The sequence below is a fragment of the Amphiprion ocellaris genome, chromosome 11 (assembly GCF_022539595.1).
Source record: "Amphiprion ocellaris isolate individual 3 ecotype Okinawa chromosome 11, ASM2253959v1, whole genome shotgun sequence".
NCBI classification, from domain to species: Eukaryota; Metazoa; Chordata; class Actinopteri; family Pomacentridae; genus Amphiprion; species Amphiprion ocellaris.
This window is the reverse complement of record NC_072776.1, coordinates 35109705-35129818: the sequence shown is the minus strand read 5'-3', so window position 1 is coordinate 35129818 and position 20114 is coordinate 35109705. Positions and strand designations below refer to the sequence as shown.

General features: G+C 37.8%; 1 protein-coding gene across 5 annotated transcripts in view; it reads right to left on the bottom strand.

Moving 5' to 3' along the window:
* Positions 1–20114, bottom strand: part of LOC111584947 (ras-associated and pleckstrin homology domains-containing protein 1-like) — a 194798-nt gene that overhangs the window by 90974 nt on the left and 83710 nt on the right. For 3 of the 5 annotated variants that reach the window (XM_055015543.1, XM_055015545.1, XM_055015547.1), the window contains exon 1: positions 713–941. The exons of 1 other annotated variant lie outside the window; for it this stretch is intronic. The gene's annotated coding sequence lies outside the window, so the exon portion shown is untranslated. Of the gene's footprint in view, positions 1–712; positions 943–20114 lie in introns of those variants that run through there. One more of the 5 variants, XM_055015546.1, reaches the window with a different exon arrangement.

Genomic DNA, 20114 nt, shown 5'->3' with positions numbered 1-20114 from the left:
CTATGAACCTCCAGAGGCTCCTGGTCTCCTCCTATGAACCTCCAGATGTTCCTGGTCTCCTCCTATGAACCTCCAGATGTTCCTGGTCTCCTCCTATGAACCTCCAGAGGTTCCTGGTCTCCTCCTATGAACCTCCAGATGTTCCTGGTCTCCTCCTATGAACCTCCAGATGTTCCTGATCTCCTCCCATGAACCTCCAGAGGTTCCTGGTCTCAGATGAACCTCCAGAGGTTCCTGGTCTCAGATGAACCTCCAGAGGTTCCTTCCTGCGGCTGCTCCGGTTAAAGCTCCAGTCAGCTGGAAGCTGAACACGCCCAAAGCTCGGAGCAGCGCCACGCCTCGGCCGCGTCCCCCGCAGCCTCCGGCCTCAGGGCCGCCGGAGAGCCGCCGTCAGCCGGCCTCTGCTCCCGGCGGCCCTGCGGCTCCAGGCCGGACGGAGGAGCCCGGCAGGCCCGAACCTTCGCACAAAGAGCGGCTCGGTTCGGTCTGCGGCTGCGGAGTGAATGAAAGGCTTTCTCCGTGACCCCCTCCTCCCCCCGCCTTTCTCCGCACATGCACCATTAATTGGTTCGTTAATTAACCGGATCCGCTGTTTAACGGCTCGATCACGGCGCCGGCGGCTCCGTTTTACCCGCAGAAGGTTGAATCCCGGAGAGCGGCGGAACCGGGCGGTTCGAGCCGGGATGAGCTGAAGGGGAATCGGGCTACTTACCGTGCGGATCCAGCGGAGGTTAGAGGAAGAAAAACCGCAGCCAGCAGCGGGGACTCGGAGCCGGACGGTCCGCCGGAAGCTCCGCGGGGCGACGGGCGACGTTCTCCGGGATCTGAACCGGATGAGTCCCGGTTTTCACCGACTGCCCTTTTCCCAGATATCCCAGATTTCAGTGGTTTCCCTACTGCCCCTCAACCAGCAGACTGCAGTCAAACCTGCGGCAGGAAGCAGCGGCACATCCGGGACGGACCTTCACAATAAGAGCGCCTCCCTGCTGCAGGAGCTGCTGAACCAGAGAGAAGAGAAATGAATGGAAAAGGATCAGAACACGTTTTAAAGACTCGTAATATTTCTAAATTATATATTTACTGATGGATATTAAGTCTGGATAAGAAATCTTTGAAATAAATTTCAAATTAATTGCAATTTATTATTGTTAAAAACCTGAAAATTAAGTTGTGACCAACTGACATCAGATATTAAATCATTTATTGTGGAAATTAAAAAAATCAAACTGCTTTAGGTGCATTTAGAATTAAAACCTCAACATATTAAACAATATTTTTCTCAATATCCAGCTAACGTGTTTATATATATGTGTGTGTGCATTTTAAACCTCAGATGCTAATAATGTAAAACTCAAAATTGCAGATCATTTATTCCTATTCTTTGAGCTGCACGTTGATCTAATATTCTGCAGTTTATCAATTTCAGTCTGACTTATAAAATCAAATCAAAGGTATTTATACAGCGTGTTTTTTGTTAGTTTTGTTTGTTTACCTCGCCAAAATAAGGAAAAGGGTCAAAACCACGTATTAAAGACAGAATATTTCTAAATTCTATATTTACTGATAAAATTAATTCAGATATATCCCATTAATGTTGTTTTTTTTAACAGTCTCACATTATTAATTAAAAATGTGACTTCTGTACACATCTGATCCACTTAACTGTTCATTTATGAACTGAAACCTCAACATCCAACCAACATAAACAAATGATAAAAATAATGTAAAAAGTCTCATTCCTGCATGTTACTCTAACGTTCTGCATTCTGTGAGTTTTACTTTCTTTCTCATAAAACCTAATGAAGTTTATTTATACAGCAGGTTTTAAACCAGTGATGTACATGTTATAACCTCACAGCTGCAAAACAAGAAAAGCTTAGTGGAAATGAGTCAAAAACACACCAGAATATTCCTGAAATTCACATTAAGTCTGCAAAAGAAACCTTTAACATGTTTATCCACACATGTTGTTGGGTGTAGGGTTCTTCTTCCACATTCTCACACTGATAATCAAATACTGGAGCAGTAAACATGCGATGTTACGTCAGTTATTAGAGTAATTAAACATTAAACGTTTACGGTGCATTTAGAGACTGAAGGTTTTCTTAATATCCAGATAAATATTAAACATAAAATGCTAATAAAGTAAAAACTCACCAAGGCAGAGAAAATATTATTCTTAGTGTTGCATGCAGATTTTAAAGTATTTGTACAAGATGTTATAAAACCGAACTCCACTAAACAGCAGCTTTATCATACTAAAAAATAAAAATGAATAAAAATAAATAAAGGAGAACTCGTGGTAAAAGGTTAAAAACACACAATAATGACTGAATATTTCCTGGGTCCTGGTGTGTGTTTTATTGTTATTATAACTTATATTTCTATTGTTATTCCTATAATTTATTGAACATATCATTTGAAATATCTGAGAACATGTTTATCCTTCAGACCTTTAAATATTTGTTAAAATATAAAAGTAAGTGCACTCCCTTTAATTCCCTTTAATTTGTCAGCAGATTGATTCTGAGACCTGCAGGGTTTCAGTGCTCCTGTCGGCCTCATCAAAATAAAACATAATAAAATATTTTATTTATGTTTTTATTCAAGTAAACAGAAATTAAGTCTACGTTTACGGCTCTTGTCTTTTATTTTGAAGCAACCCCCACCCAATCTCCGGCGTTCTGCGGTCCGACTTGACGCATGCTCAGTTCCACACCGGATCCCAAAAACTCAGCGGGAACGCGCATCCATGCCCTGCGCGTGCCCGGCGCCTTGTTTCCTGTCCTGCCCAACCCAGCAGCAGCTCCAGCCCGGCTCGGCTCGGCTCGGTTCGGCTCGGCTCGGCTCAGTTCCTGTGTTTTATTACGGGTTATATTATTCCGGTGTGTTCAGAGCAGCTGGTTCGGTTTTAACCCGGTTTTATCCCGAGTTAAACCGAACCCTGACCTCTAGCGGTTCCGAGCAGCTGCAGGTTTTAATGCAGCATCGAGGAGCTGCAGATTTATTTATTTACTATTAAATGCACCGAACAGGTTAAAACTGGAGCTTTAAATGGAGGAAAAACAACTAAATGTCAAAATAAAATATCAGATTAGAGTCACACAGTAGAAAACACTAAATACAGTTTATGATCCAAACAGAAATAGGTGTTAAGTAAAATATGTAAATGAATGTGATTAAGAAAACCTCAGCATTATTTATTATTTATTAAACTGAGAGCTCCACAGGGAGTGGATTTTTTATTAAAGACGTTTTTTTTTTTTTTTAAACAACACTTTTAATTAAACGTGTCCCTGAAGTTTTTACTTTTTATTCTTATTTCACCAGTTTGTTTAGTTTTTATCCTTTATACCTTTATTGCAGCACTTGGAGATTTTGCTGAAATGAAAAATGCATTACAGAAAAAATGTATTATTATTACTTATTGTTAAATTCACCAAATTTTGAATCAAATTTTGAACAAAGTGTCGAAATTCATACAAACAAACGGCAATATTTACCAATAAAACACTGTAATGTTCATTTGCTGTTTCTCCACTTACAATAACAGTTAATTATTATTATTTATTAATCCTATTATTTATTATTTATTCAATATTCAAGAACTTTATTGTCATAAATGCAGCAGAAACACAGCGGTTACCCTGAGGAATGAATTCCTGAACACAACTGAAATAACAAAGAAAATAATATGAAATAAAATAGAATACAATAAAAATAAGCTAAAATAAAATCGTTAAAAAAATTCATAAAATTCTTTGTGCAAAATTTAGCATCTTGTGTTGTTGTTTGTTACTTGATAGTCACATGTTGTTATTGCTGCAGTTAATTTAATAAAAATAAACCACATCTTTTCTTTCTGCCACACATTGACAAATCTAGAATATAAATGTTAAAATTTAAAGTTTACATTTTCAAAAAGATTAATGTGGGTTTTAAATGATTTAATTTATATATTTATTATATTAATTTTATATTTATTTTTTACAGTCACATTTTTGTAGATAAGTGATCAGTACTAATTGACTTTATTTATTTATTCATTTATTTATGTTATATTATACACTTAAGTCTGTTTTAGCTGCCTTTTATTAACCTCCTAGGGCTTGGCGTCAACATACCTGGACATAATTTTATTTCCAAAAGGGCGTATTGTTAATTATAATAATAATAATAATAATAATAATAATAATAATACTAAAAATAATAAAAATAAAAATTATAGTAAGAATAACAATAATAAAATTATACAAACATATTAATATAATATAATAATACATAAGAAATACAATAACTGGATATTAGATATTATCTGATTATTATATTTATTAGTTACTCTTTATCCCCAAAAAACTAGAAGAAATCTAAAATGCAACCAAAACTCAGGTCTTAGGAGGTAATATCTTTTAATTTTTGTCTTATTTTGCATTTATTTTTAATATTTCTTTCTAAGCTTATCTCCTTAAATCCTTCACGTTTAAAATGTTTATGAGGCCATTTATCTGTTTTTATGGTTTTATTTTCCTTTTTGTTCCATAAATCGTGTCGTTTCATAAATAAACTGACAGACTGATGGATTTTTAATTTCAAACCAACGACCTCTGGTGTCTGCATGCTGAAAATACCAACAAGTGAAACGTATTTTAGATTGAATCATTTTTTTCTCACATTTTATTTCTTTAGCTAAACACTGCTGGACCTTCATTTTCCATCTTCAGACCCATGAACGTACTAATTTATGACCCTTTAAAAGCGCAGCCTGAAGGACTATGATGTGTTTAACTGGAGAATCTGTGGAGTTGAGGTGCTTTAATGGGTTGTTTTACGGGTGGAGTCGCTGTGAGACTCAGAGGAAGAGAATCCTGCAGCAGAGGAAGGAAGAGGAGGCGATTAAAGCCGCAGAATCCTGCAGCTGCATCTCTGCTGCTCAAACCTTCAGCATGAAATAACTTCATCTAAACTGCTTCAGATCTGCTCGAGGTTTCACAACCGTCAAACTGAAACCCATTTTTCCAAACCACAGAGGCTTTTAATGTGGAGGAGCAGCGGCGGGACTTCCCCTGGATTTCAGGCTTTCAACCCGGCTGATCTGTTCAACCTTTTATAAAACATAAAAACAACGTTTTATCTGCATTAAATATCTCTCAGCTTCAGAGAGCAGATGATTATCTCCAGCTATCAGCGTTTTATTTCCATCACATGATCCGCCACCTTCACCAGAACCAGAAACTAACCAGGAACCAGGATGTTTGGCTTTAGGACATTTTAATGTTTTCATTTTTGATTGGCTCAAGGTCTCCTCAACAACAGCTAAAGTCTTATTTTCTACTTTAACTGCAGCTCTTAATGAAAACACATCTTCAGACTCATTTCACCACCTTTAGCTCTGATCTGGGTCGTTAGGAGCTCCACTCACTCAGGTTCCATCTCGGTTTTCTTCAAACTGTCTCAGATGTTCAGATTTTCCATCATCTGGTTTAATGATATTTGAAGATTTTGTATGTTTGTGTTTATATTGAGAAAATAATTTGAAATTGTTGTGTTTTTACACGTATCCCACTATAAAATGCTGCTATTAGAGACATTTTTTCTTGAACTGTCAGGGTCTTAAATCTGGAAACTTCAGAACCATGAAGGTGAGAAACTGACTTAGAAACTGTGGAACAAAATGAACCAAACAGATTTCATTTGATTATTTTACTGACTAAAAGATGCAAGTTTGGGTTTAAAGTGTGAAGCTCTAAAGGTTAAAGGTTCCCCCCACCCAAACTTAAAGGAACACATCATCAGAAGTGTTTCTAAAGTGGAACCTTCTAGTGATTCTTTGTGGATTTATTGTGATTTTTTTTCCTTAAAAACTCTGAATGTTGCCCTGAGAACATCGTGGAACATCATGGGAATGTTTTCTAGAGGAACTGTAACGTGTTCCCTCAACAACATCTTCAGAACATCGCAGGCAGAACGTTTCACTTTTGTTAATACGTAACATTAAAGGAACGTTTTGTAAGAATGATAACTGGAGAACATCTTTTGAATGTTGGTTTGAGAACATCGTAGAACGTCTTGGGAATGTTTTCAAGAAGAACTGTAATGCGTTCCCTCAACAACATCTTCAGAACATCACAGGCAGAACGTTCCACCTTTGTTAATGCGTAACAATAGAGGAACGTTTTACAAGAATGATAATCGGAGAACATCTGGAGAACATCTGGAGAACATCTTTTGAATGTTGATTTGAGAACATTCCTCTGAACGTTGCAGCTAAAATGTTCACTTTTAACTTTTAAGGAACGTTGTTGGAAAAGATAATTATCCCTATAATGTCGTTTGAACGTTATTGGAACGTGTGGGTGACGTTAGCTTAGCTTTAGCTGCTAGCTGGGCAGCTCCTTCATGCTAACCCAGGATCAGAACCGGGTTCTATTGTTTGGTAGGTTTTCACTAATGAGGAACTGGAGTGTTCCAGTGCAGAAGAGTCTCAAAGTTCTAGAAGTGAGCAGAAAAGTGGAAATTAACGTCATGAGAATCAGACTTTGGATGTTTACCTGAGGTTGTGGGTTGAGTGTCAGAGAGAAGTGGAACAGTTCTACCGACTGTGGCTGATATTATGGTCTGTCTGTCTGAGCTATAATCACGTATGATTGCACCGTGTGTTTTTGCGTGTACAGGCGTGTTGGAGTCGAGCACACGTGGGCACAGATGGTTTCACGGCTTCACACAGGAAACTCTCCTGAACTGGTTCAGCTGCAGAGATGGTGTTTAATGAGGCGACGGTGGAGACGAGAGCAGATCCTCAGACTCTCAGAGAACCTTAACAATCATCAGAAGGAGATCGGGAGATGATGGGAGCGTCGGTTCTTTGGATGCTGACGTTCTGCTTCGGTGTCGGAGGAGTCGCTTCATGCTCAGGTGAGAACCGTGAACTTTGACGGAAAAACTGCTCAGATGGAGATTTTTTTAACCAACATGACGACTTTCAGAATGACTCCAGAGTTCTGAAGTCAGAGTAAAAGGTATCTGATGCTTTCCTCTAAGAGCTGCGTTCATTATCGTGAAGAAAACATGAGGATAATAGTTTATTGGACTATTTTTAGCTTTTGTTGTAGTTCCTCCAGCTCCCTTGTGCACTGCATTGTGGGATATTAAAGATCTAAAGTTCACGCCACTTTTTTGACCAAACGCAAAAACTCCGACAGCCTCTTAGACATCAGTTAGTTTTGAGGTCGACTCAGTAAAAGTTAAATAAGTTTCTGCAGTTTTATCTGTTGTTTATTCTTTGGTCCTATTTTACTCATTTTGTGTCTCTTCATGGTTGTTTTTGGACAAATTCTAGCTGTTCCGTGTCACATCTTGATAGTTGTACATCTCTTTGTAAAGGTTCTTTCAGTTTATGGTCCTTCTGCGTCCCATATTATTATTATTATTATTATTATTATTATTATTATTACTATTGTTATTTTTGTTGTTGTTGTTGTTGTTATAACTTCTTTGACATCAGTTAATCTGCAGTCAACTCCAACTAAACGTTCAGTAAATATCCAACGGTCACCATCAGGTTGGACCGGTCCAAAGTAGTGAAAACTTGGGGGTGTCCACAGGCGGTCTGTTATTCCCCCCGCTAAAATAATGGATTCATCCTGGAAGACGGCTGAATTTTTCTCCTGTTCAGAATTAGTCTGGAGATTGTCGACCAACTGACCAACCAGAACAATGATGAACTTCTACCAACATGCTGATATGAGCCTTAAAGTTTACCCAGAAGTCACTTTTTAAAGTTTTCTCTGAATTATCAGAAAACAGAAACACATCCAGGGAACCAATGACTGTTTCTATGATTCTATGTCATGGACATTAAACTGTTCACATTAGGATACATCCCATAATACTGATGCTCAAAGCTGGTTAGAATGAACAGAAACCAGATTCATTGTTCAGACTGTGACACCTGGATGGATGTAGAACTGATCTGGTTGGTCATTTTGAGTCTAGTTTTTCTTCTTTTGTGTCATTTTTGTCTCCTTTCAGTCATTTTGCTTGTGTGTTCTTTTGGCTCACAAGTGACTCATCAGATTTACTATTTAAAAAACTATTGAAACGACAGAGAAGCTCAGAGAATCAGTCCTAATCAATCAGAGCCTTTGCACAACGTGTCTGGTAGACTGGTTGTTGGTCCAGGTGGTTGTGGTGGTGAACGTTTTCTCTGGTAGCATCCTGTCACTGGCTAAACACATCACTAGCTGAACATTTTCGTATCGATAGACACTACAGTTTACCAACGTTCCCTAAACGCCCCACATGGCAGGTTGCAGCAGCTGCTGCTGGGTAGCTGCAGAGCTCAGGTGTGGGATCAAAGTGACCTGAAAAGAGTTCAACTAGAGCGTTCTAATGTCAGGTTGGTCCAGTACATAACCAAGTGATTTTTTTGGACATACATCAAAAAAAAAGGTCACAAATGCACCGTTCTGGTGGCAGGCTGAAGCCCAGCAGGAGACGCAGCAGCAGGAGACAAACTTTCATTAGTAGCAGGTTCTCTTGCTTGTATTTTTTCACCAGCTGTACTGATGGATGTCCAGTTGTACGTTACAGTCATGTTACCATGATGTTCTCACCGTTCCAACATGTCTCTGTAGCGTTCTCTCTGTCTCTCTCACAGAACAGGAAAAAAACATAAAATAGAGAGAGGGGAAAAAGCACCTCTGGTTTGGGGGGGTGCAAAAGTGTTTTTGTCCTCCAAAGGGGGTCCTGACAGAAAAAGTTAGAGAACCACTGTTCTAGAGTAGATCTACTCTAGAACTTTCTTCAGGAGAGTTCTCTTCTATGGACTTCAAGGACCTGGGACTCTGGAGATATTCATAGTATGAAGGTTAAACTCTGATCACCAATGAAGTTACTGGAGATGAAGAACCAGATGTTCTGAGGAGGGTCTGGGGGGAACTTTGTTAACATTTGGTCGATTTAACACAAAATAACCCAAAACTTAATGGTCACAGTAAAGTTTCGCATCTGACCAGTGTTATTTCATACTTTCTTGGACATATTTTCAGTATGTTTCTATGGGTCTCTTGTGTCTTTCAGATGAACCGGCCATCTCCGTGTCTGAACCCAGTAAAGTATTGATCTCCTGCCCATCGTTCAGCTTCAGCAGCTCAGAGATCAGCTACCTGCTGCTCTTCAACGGCAGCAGCATCTTTCAGATATATCTGAGCAAGGTCAGTGGGTGTAAACATAAAAAACACTTTCTTGGTGCTTGAAAATGTTGCATTTTAATTTCACCGTAAACATGGAAAGTCCAGCTAAACAGAACAACAGATAGTTTCCTGCTCTGTGTCGAGACTAATGCAAACTGCATCAAATAAAGTCATCTCCAGAACAAAGTGAAAGAATCAGCAGCAGCTGCTTTTCATTGGTTTTCTAACTATTCCAGTGCTTACTAAGAGGAATAATGACCAATTAAAGCAGCAGCAGGTGCTTTATAAATGTTGGATCTGTTGTTTCTGGCCTTTAGAAAATGAAAAGATAAACTGAGCTCCTCTAACAGGCACTGGGTAAATTTAGATCTCAGATAGTTCCATCAGCTTTCTGTGCCCAGAGAGGTTTTCCTGTCACAACTTACGAGAAGCGGCCACATTAGGAAACCACAACATCTCACCGCTGCTCGACAAAATGCACTGCAGCGAAATTACATGCAAGGAGGTGTTTGTATGGTGAAGAATTTCACCGTCAGGCACATTTATCACACACAGGCCACAGTTCACAGCTTCATTAGACCTCACCGCCGGTAGATAATCTGTTCACTCACCCTCCACTAGATGGCAGCACAAACTGGATTTAAAACTCTGAAGATCAACTCCACACTAGTTGTTACAAAGACAGGTTCAGACTGTGGCCATTTTTTGAGAGTGTACATATTAAAATCTTACTCGGTCACATTAATGCAAGTGTACCACCATCGTTACGCTTTTTCTGTCCCTCTGTGAGGCGCTGCTAGCAGCTGGGTTAGGTGGAAAGGTGGAAAGTTGTACGTTGTGTCTGAAATCATTCCCTCTTCCTATCTATAACTACTATGCAGAGAACTTTGTAGAAGCTAATCGGCTACAATAACACTTTCAGATCAATGGAAGTGATCCAACCGACATTTTTGTGAAAAAATCCGATCAAACTAAGCGTATTTTCCAAAATTAACCAATGAAAAGAACTTTTCTCTTTGTCTATGTTGCAATATGTCGCTCTGCTTTCAATAAACATATTATTAGGAGTTATTATTTACTGTCTTAATATTTCCACCCAGTAACTCATGGATTTATCTTGAGCCTGTTGTCATTTCAACAAACTACACATAGAAAAGATACATTCAGTAGAAAATATGTCCTAACGCTATAGAATATGTCTTAACTGTATAAAATATGTTTTAACTCCATAAAATACGTCTTAAATTATAACATTCAGGGGGTCCTCAGTTTACAACGTCCTCGACCTACAGCGTTTCATTGTTACATCAGAACTGGTTATGTGGAACTAGTTGATGAGCGGATGAATACGTCGTCACGTGGCGCTATCAGACAGCTTTGTTTCCATTCTCTGGTTGTGCTCCACCTTGGATTGTGCTACATTCACTAACTTTTTGGCCTTCATTATGGCTCCCAGCGTAAGTCAGACTCTTCTGATGCTTGGAAGAAAAGGAAAGCCGTCTCCATGGAAGTGAAATTAGATAGAATAAAACGCTCCAGTTGGAAAAACAGTACAACATCTTCTGTTATCTTCTTGTAAAATGACTCATATATGATTGAAAGTCGTTGGTATTCATGACTTTTATGAAGAACTGATCGATATTGTGATGCATGTAATGGCTTTGTTTACATTTTTACCAGAGTTCCAACTTATGGCGAAAATCAACTTACGCTGATCCGTAGGAACGGAACTCTCATGAAAGTCAAGGACCCCCTGTAAATCCAGACACTATAAAAAAACATCTTAATGGTATAAAATACGTCTTAACTATAAATTATGTCTCAAAATTCTAAATTTCACAGACAACAGTTTAACTCTGGTGATTTGAGGTAATAATCCATATGAGCAGTGAAAGTTCCACCAACTGCAATAACAAGAAGACATGATAGAAAACATTCCCTAAAATAGAAGAAAAAAACAGTCATAAATAATAAAGAGCAAAGAGACTGTGTACATCCAGGTGCTCTTGGAAATATGTCTGTGCTGGACTTTTACAGTTGAATGTGTGTGTTTGTTGAAGCTCTGATAAAACCACAGGTGTGTGTTCAGCTGTGATTCAGTGTTTTACTACGGAGTCACAGTTCATCAGTCCTGCTTAGATGGAAAATAATAGAAGTCAGAACATGAAAGCTCCATGAAGGTTCACCAAATACCAAACTGTGCTGCTTCCCTGCCACTGTTTCACTGAAACCCTCATTAGCTCTGGGCTGTTTGTTCAAATTCCCACCTGAAAAAACATCTGCAAATGCAGTCAGCTCCTCAACCGTGAAGACTAAACGAACAAACTGCGGATTAGAGACACTCGGAAGAATTTAGAAATACAATCTGCCTCCATCAGCAGGTCAATGTGAGAACTGAGAAATGGCAGTAAAAATAATCATTTATTTCTGACTTCCTTTATGCAGAAGCACGATTCTGCAGAGATTTTATTCTCCACTCAGATTGAAATCACAGCTGATAACAGTGGAGAGTTTATCTGCAGGCAGGAAAAGACTTACCCTCCTCCATTCAGACAGGACTGTTTGAGAACTGCAGTCAACGTTTCAGGTAAAGTACGCCACTCTTAAACACGTACTGTGTTATATCATCTACGCTACCAGTCAAAAGTTTGGGGTCACTTAGAAACGTCCTTATTTTTGAAAGAAAAGCAGTTTTTTTTTTCAATGAAGATCACATTAAATGAATGATAAATCCAGTGTAGACATAGTTAATGTGGTAAATGACTATTGTAGCTGGAAACAGCTGATTTTTAATGGAATATCTCCATAGAGGTACAGAGGAACATTTCCAGCAACCATCACTCCTGTGTTCTAATGCTACATTGTGTTAGCTAATGGTGTTGAAAGGCTAATTGATGATTAGAAAACCCTTGTGCAGTTATGTTAGCACATGGATAAAAGTGGAAGTTTTACTGGAAAACATCAAACTGTCTTGATGACTCCAAATTTTTCAACAGCAGTGTACGTTACGTAGTATCATTTATAAATTCTGTTCTCTGTTAATTTACTCACTGATAAATTTACAGACTCTAGATATATCTACACGTCAGCACCTTGGATTAATCAATGAAACTACATTTTTGCATATAGCTGCACCTTGTTTGTGACTTTTGAACTACTTTTACGTTTTCATATGTCTATTTAACTCTTAATAAACAGAATAATCTGTCTTTGAAAGAACAAACTATCCATCGGTTCTCATAGATACACTTGCACTGCTTTTTTTTCCAAGATGTTCATCTTCTTTATTCCCACATTTCTTATGGTACTTCTAAAAGTTTGGACTGATTGTGTGAATGCATGGACAGCGTTGCTGCTTCGTTTCACTGTGCAAAGACAATGGATTTCCATTCTATTCCCATTCTGGCCACATGTAGATAAACTCTTGGAACATCAACTCCAAAGACTGGGATTCAGACTGTGACCATTTTTTGAGAGTGTATGGATTAAAATCTTAATCAGTCGCATTCATGCAAGTGTACCACCATCGTTATTCTTTTTGGTGCCCCTCTGTGAGGCGCTGCTAGCAGCTGTTTAAAGGTGGAAAGTCGTATGTTGTGTCCGAAATCATTCCCTCATTCCCTCCTCCTATCTATAACTACGATACAGAGAACTTTGTAGAAGATAATTGGCTACAATAACACTTTTATATAATTAGAAGTGAACCAATCGGTATTTTTGTGATAAATTCACACAAAACTATGGATATTTTCCAAAATTAATCAATGAAAAGAACTTTTTTTGCCTAGTTTCTGCGATGAAATGTTGCTCTTCTACCAATAACCATATTAATATGAGTTATTCTTTCTAATCTTAATATTTTCACCCAATAACTCATGGATTTGCCTGTTGTCATTTTTAACAAACTGAACATAGAAAAGCTATATTCAGTAGAAAATACATCCTAACTCATCTTAATACTATAGAATATGTTGTAATGGTTTAAAATACGTTTTGACTTTATACTACTACTATTACTACACAGTGAACTATGTATGAAGCTCCTGAGCCAAAGTAACTCTTTCAGATTGTACTGGAGTTTCTGCGTTAATAAATAAATCACTGCTGTTGCTCATTTAAAACAAATCATATCTTTTTGTGATAAATAAATATTATACTATATGCTATTACTATCCAAAAAGAATGGATCAGAAATAACTTTTGTCCTTTGTTTGTGTTGAGATACGTCGCTCTGCTTCCATTAAATGTATTAATACTAATTATTTTTAATAAGCAGCAGAGCAGTCTATGACGAGAGTCAACGCCACAGCTCCATCAGCCAATCAGAGCTGTCCGGACCGGTCTCCGTTAATCCCAGAGGTGGTGATGTGGACCGGAGGTGGAGTTCTATTGGTCTATAGCTTCACCATCACCTGCATTACTGTTGTTATCTGGGTAAGAACGAACACATGGAGTTCACCTCCTCTCCTACAAACCAGCAGCAAGTACAGGAGGTCCTCGATTTACATTGGAGTTCCGTTCCTATGGATCTACGTAAGTCGATTTTCACCGTAAGTCGGAACTCGGGCCAAAATGTAAACAAAGCCATTCCATACATCACAATATCGATCAGTTCTTCATAAAAGTCATGAATACCAACAACTTTCATGCATATATGAGTCATTTTACAAGAAGATAACAGAATATGTTGCAGTTTTTACAACTTGAGTGTTTTATTCTATCTAATTTCCATGGTGACGGCTTTCCTTTTCTTCAAATCATCAGAAGAGTCTGACTTACGCTGGGAGCCATAATGAAGGCCAAAAAGTTAGTGAATGTAGCACAATCCAAGGTGGAGTACAACCAGAGAATGGAAACAAAGCCGTCTGATAGCACCGTGTGACGATGTATTCATCCACTCCTCTCATCAACTAGTTCCACGTAACCAGTTCAGACGTAACGATAAAACGTTGTAGGTCGATGATGTCGTAAACCGAGGACCTCCTGTACAGGAGTCTTAGATTTAGTAGTATTTAGTAAGATGTTTGTTTTATAAAGTCTACATTTTAAATCTTCTGTGTTGTTCAGCGGCAGAATCAGAAGCTGAAGAGAGACGAAGACACAAAGATCTACAGCAACATCAGACCTAAAGGAATCAAGAAGCCTAATAAAGCTTAACAGCAACTAGTGGAGAAAATCCACCGCAATGAAAGCTACGAATGATTAGTGGAAGACGACACTGAATGTACAGAAGAAGGGTTTCTTTTAAACTGAAACATGCAAAACCTACATGAGATAAATCCTGCAATAGAAATATGGCTTCTGCAGCAATTAATACATTGAAATCCAAAGTTCAGGAGTGGAAAAAACTGCCACAATCCCTCAGATACACAAGAAACCCAAAGATACACAGAAACTGTATCGACAGATTCACTGGAAGCGTGATTTAAAAGACGAGGAGTGCAATAAAAATCCACAAAAATGCCAAATAATTTCCAATAAAACAAACTATTCATACAAAACATTACTGTTATCTGATCAACATTTACATTTTAAAACCAACTGAACGTATTTCTTGGGATTGTTTTCTGAAGTGGAGTTTTGAACCAACAAATAACTTAGAGTTTAACTTTAAACCTCAGATTATTCACAGCTGTGCCAATTTTTGATGTAAAGTGAATTTTTGTTTGATTAATGGATTCTACTGGCAGGAAATGACAAACAAAGACGTTAAGGCTTTGCGTTAGACATGATTATAATTTTGATAAAATACCACATCCAGAGTAATTCATCTTCTTTCTCAGTAATTGATATCAAATCCTTCATCTTCCAGCCCATCAATCAAACAGCTCTTATAATAATAACAGTCGTTCTGCAGGTCTTCACTGGGATCTAGTTCCTCTTTGGGATGATCTCCAGCTCTTTGAGGTCTCTTGGTTTTCAGCTCCTCCACTGTTTGTCTTCACCTTTTCTTCACCACTTTGGCTTCAAAACTTTGTTGTGTTAGAAGTTTTTCTGCAGACTTTTCTCCACGATCTAAACATCATCCTCTTTTCTCATGATGTTGTTTACTTTGATGAAACTTCCTGGTCCTTCTTCTGAGACCTGTTTGACACTGAAGATACTGATCACGAGGTTCAAAGCTTGTACTTTCCTCGTGTCCAAACATTTTCCTCTCATTCGTCCACAGAAGTGATGAGCAGCAGTGTCCTTCTTTGTCTGGCTGAGCTACTGAGAGTCTTCTTTGGTCTTCAGTGGAGACCAGCCCTGTTCAGTGTCTGACGGAGATGTTTCTACCCGAACTTTTCACATTCATCAGGATGTTCTTTGTGCTGATCCTTGGATTCTAGCAGATGTTTCACACTGTGGAACTCTTCTGCTCCTTGACGATGCTTTGCTCTCTGGACAGTGGACCTTGCAAACACTTAGATGTGACCTTCTAGCCTTGAAAAGTCTCTCAGTGATGAACTCTATCAGCAGCTCTGAGCTCTTTGGTTTTAGCCACGACTGGTAACTGACTGTTACCATCTGTTCTCACTTTAATGTACTGTGTTGGTAAATTAACAAGCAACAGATACTTTATTCATCCCTTTGTGCAATTTAAGGTCTCCAGTGGCTCACACACATTACATTTAATAAAAACAAGAAACCTAATATGTAAAAACATGAAAAGACACATGCAAATCTTGCTGATAGAGGAAATAAGATGCATGATTGTGCTGATGTTTACAATAAAGAAGATTCTTTATTGTAATGTAGAAAATGTAGAAATAGTTCAAATCTATCTCCTCTAACACAACATTTTACTGTCTTCTGTCATTTGTTTTTCCTTTCCAGTCAGAAGAAACCTTCTGGTCAAATGAAAATTCAAATCAAAATCAAAATTTAGCATGGATATAAATAATTTGAGGCTTAATTGTACATCAGGACAACAGCATTTAGATCTTAAACAGACTTTTTCATATTTACTATGCTGCTAAAGCGGACTTTTAATTTATTTTTGATTCATCGTTGTTTAATCTTTGTCTTATTGCTGCTTTTGGTCCTTTTGTGAAGCACTTTGTGACTTTGTTAAGAAACCTGATGTATAAATTAAGCTTAATATTATTATTTCTTTAAATCCTGATCAGTAATCAGATATTTTCCTCATGTTTGATGTGTATTTTCAGCAGCTGTGTGTTTCCTATAAGCTTACATTTAAGGGTTTAATTGGCATTTTAATGATCAGGATACTGAACTAAGTATTAATAATATGTGTGCGGTGCAAACGGTGTTCTAAACATTCTGTATATTCACAGATTTTAAGCATTTAATATTGATCAATAAAAACTATAAGTTAATTAATTGTAAAATGTGACTGTGACTATTTTACGGTTCATTAAGGGTTAATTAGGTGTTGGTGGATTTCCTGATTTGGTTACAGCGAGACGTGAGTAATTTTCCTTCATGTTTAGTCAAATTAAACCTCGAATACTTCAGAAATGTCTCACGCTCTGAGTGAATTACTTAGAAGTGACTGAAGTCAATTTTACCTCTGAGGTAAATGCAAATTGTGTTTTCATGAGTGGAAACTGAAAACTGCTCTCAAGTCTCTGTAAGAAAGTAACTGATGTCAGTTTAGCAGCTGGTGACATTCTCATGTTGATCCCTTAAACTGCGTTTATGGCAAAAGTTTTAGTTATTTTTGGTAGAAAAATGGTAGAATCTGATGAAACTGCATTAATGACAAATCAGTTAATTTCCAAAAGCATCCAGAAGTCTGAGACTGCAAGAGAGGATGTTTGTGTTTTACATTTATTTTGAATTTATTATAAAATTAAATAAAAAGGGGTTTAGAAGCAGAGTGGTTTAACCCACTACAATCTGAGTTTTCTATAATCCCTGTGATAGTTTCTGGTATAGATTTTAGTGTCAGAGTGGTCTACAGCGTTACAGTGGAATGTTAGACCATTCTGGAAAACACTAAACTTTGAACACATTTTTCTTCAAAACTACAGAAAGTGGGTCAGATCACTCTGCTTCCAAACACTTATGGTCCAAGATGCTTCAAAAATGATCCAGAATTACAGAAAAGTTTCCAAAAATGATTTAAAATCATGATAATTTGTTCAGAATGACATGGAAACAGTCTAAAATGACTGGAAAATGATCAAAAATCAGTCAGAATTTCTCTCAAATGATTAAAAATGATCCATAATGATTGGAAATTTGCAGAATGACACTAAATTTGTCCGAGATGTTTTAAAATCATCCAAAGTGACTCAAAATTTGTCTAAAATAACTTGAAAATGACCCATAATTGCAGAAAATTTGTTCAAAATGACACAAAAGTTGTCAGAAATGACAGAAATCTTCCTAAAAGGACTCAAAAAATTACCAAAATGACTTAAATCTGTTTGAAATGAACTAAAAATGATGTAAAATGACAGAAAACTTGCAGAATGACATGAGGGGTTAGAAGCAGAGTGGTCTGACACACTAAGAAACTGAGTTTTCTATAATTTCTGTAATATTCTCTGGTCTAGATTTTAGTGCTCATGTAGAGATATTGACTCCAAGATCACGGATCCAAGCCTCTGAAATGAGCTTCCTCTGTAGGGTGTCTGGGCTCAGCCTTACAGATAGGATGAGAAGCTCAGAGTAGAGCTGCTGATCCTTCACCTCTAAAGGAACCAGCTCAGGAGGTGTGGTCATCTGATTCTGATGCCTCCAGGGAGACTTCCTTTGGAGGTTTTAAGATCATGTCCTCCTGGGAGAAGACCCCAGGGTAGACCCAGAACCCTCTGGAGGGATTCTATATCTCATCTGGCCTGGGAACACCTCGGGATCCTCCAGGAAGAGCTGGAAAGCGTTGCTGGGAGGAGGAACATCTGGAATGACCTGCTTCATCTGCTGCCTCCACGACCCGACTCCGGATAAGAGGAAGAACATGGATGGATGGATGGATGGATGGATGGATGGATGGATGGATGGATGATGGATGGATGATGGATGGATGGATGGATGGATGGATGGAATCCACAAAGATTCAAAAGTAAAGTTGGTTTGTTGCTTGCTAAATCTCTGATTGGGATTTTTCAGTGAATAGGAGTTTTTTAAGAAACTGTAAATTAAGTTTATTATTATTTCTTGGGAACTACAAGGATATAAATCATAATTAATACCCAGATATTATCTGGCGTGGCTCCTCTTAGTTTGACGTGGACTTTCAGGGACGTGGACTTTCAGGGACATGGACTGAGTGTTTCGCTGAATTAATTTCATGTAAAATCTTGAGTGTTACTCGTGATTGACTATTTTCAGGGTTCGTTTCCTCTCCGGTTACAGCGAGAAGTGAGTCATGTTCCTTCACGTTTAGGCAAATTAAACCTCAATGGTTCAGAAATGTCTCATGTATGGACAGAACTTTTTGTGCTTTTCAATTCTCAAACCTGTTGTTTTTGGAAAAATATGACAGATTTTTACACAAGTAAGAAGGAGAAACTCTAGTTTACCTCCATAAAACACTAATTTACTGCATTACAATACTTTTACAAGATGAATTATTGTTTAACACAGATAAACATCATCACATCTGTTGCTTTTTCTTGTTATTTCTCTCTTTAGTGATGGACACGTGAGCATTTTTGGCCTCATGCTTTGTTCATAAGGAGACCGAGTGAGAAAAGCTGTAATATCAGAACTTCTACTCTCACAAAGGAAGCTAAATTTGTCATTTCTCTCAGATTAAAGCAGTTTCATTCCTTGTTTTCTGGATCCACTTTCAGAACCCATATTCAGAGATGATTTATCTTCTGGAGTACAGATGCAGTTAAAAACTGCTTGTATTATAAGAATGAACAGAAGCTTTGTTTAAAATAATAAACCCTGTTTATATTCTGGCATTAAAACAAATATGAACAAGACTATAAGCCTCATGAACTGTACATAAGACGGACGTGACCGATTGGCTTGTGGATCATTTTGAAGCATTGGATTTAGAATTTTATTGTGTATTTTCTTCTAAAAGAGACGATTGTTTACTGAATAAACACTGTGCTGTACTGAAGGAGACTTAAAACAAGAGGTCGAGGCCATAAACTCTTTGAAAAAATGAGCGAGAAGTCGCCGGATTTTCTCATAGACTCCTAAACAACTGGCAACAGAGGAGTCGCCCCCTGCTGGCTGTTGGAGAGAATGCAGGTTGAAGGCTTCACTTCATATTATATTTCTATATATTGAGACAGGAGTGTTAAAGACAGCAGGAATGTACAGCATGAGAAAAATCATGATTCAAAATTATTCAAAATTGCAAAAAATGTGTCCAGAATTACACAAAGTTGTCAGAAATGACAAAAATCTTCCCAAAATTAAAAAATGGATCAAAATTGCTTAAATCTGTTCGGAATCAACTGAAAATGATTTAAAATGACTGAAAACTTGCAGAATGACATGAAGGTGTTAGAAGCAGAATGGTCTAACACACTAAAAACCTGAGAAACCACAGAAAGTGGATCAGACCACTCAGCTTCCAACCCTTATTGTCCAAGATGCTTCAAAAATCATCCAAAAGGATTCAAAACGTGTCCAGAATGACTGAAAAATTTGCAGAATGACACTAAATTTGTCCAAGATGCTTTAAAAATCATCCAAAATGACTCAAAATTTGTCTAAAATGACTTGAAAATGATCCAAAACTGTAGAAAATGTGTCCAGAATTACACAAAAGTTGTCAGAAATGACAAAAATCTTCCTAAAAGGTCTCAAAAAATGCGCAAAATGACTTAAATCTGTTCAGAATGAGCTGAAAATGATTTAAAATGACTGAAATTTGCAGAATGACATCAGGGGGTTAGAAGCAGAGTGGTCTGACACAAAAACACTGAGTTTTCTATAATTTCTGTCATATTTTCTGGTCTAGATTTTAGTGTCAGAGTGGTCTAACCCACAACCCAGATACAGCGT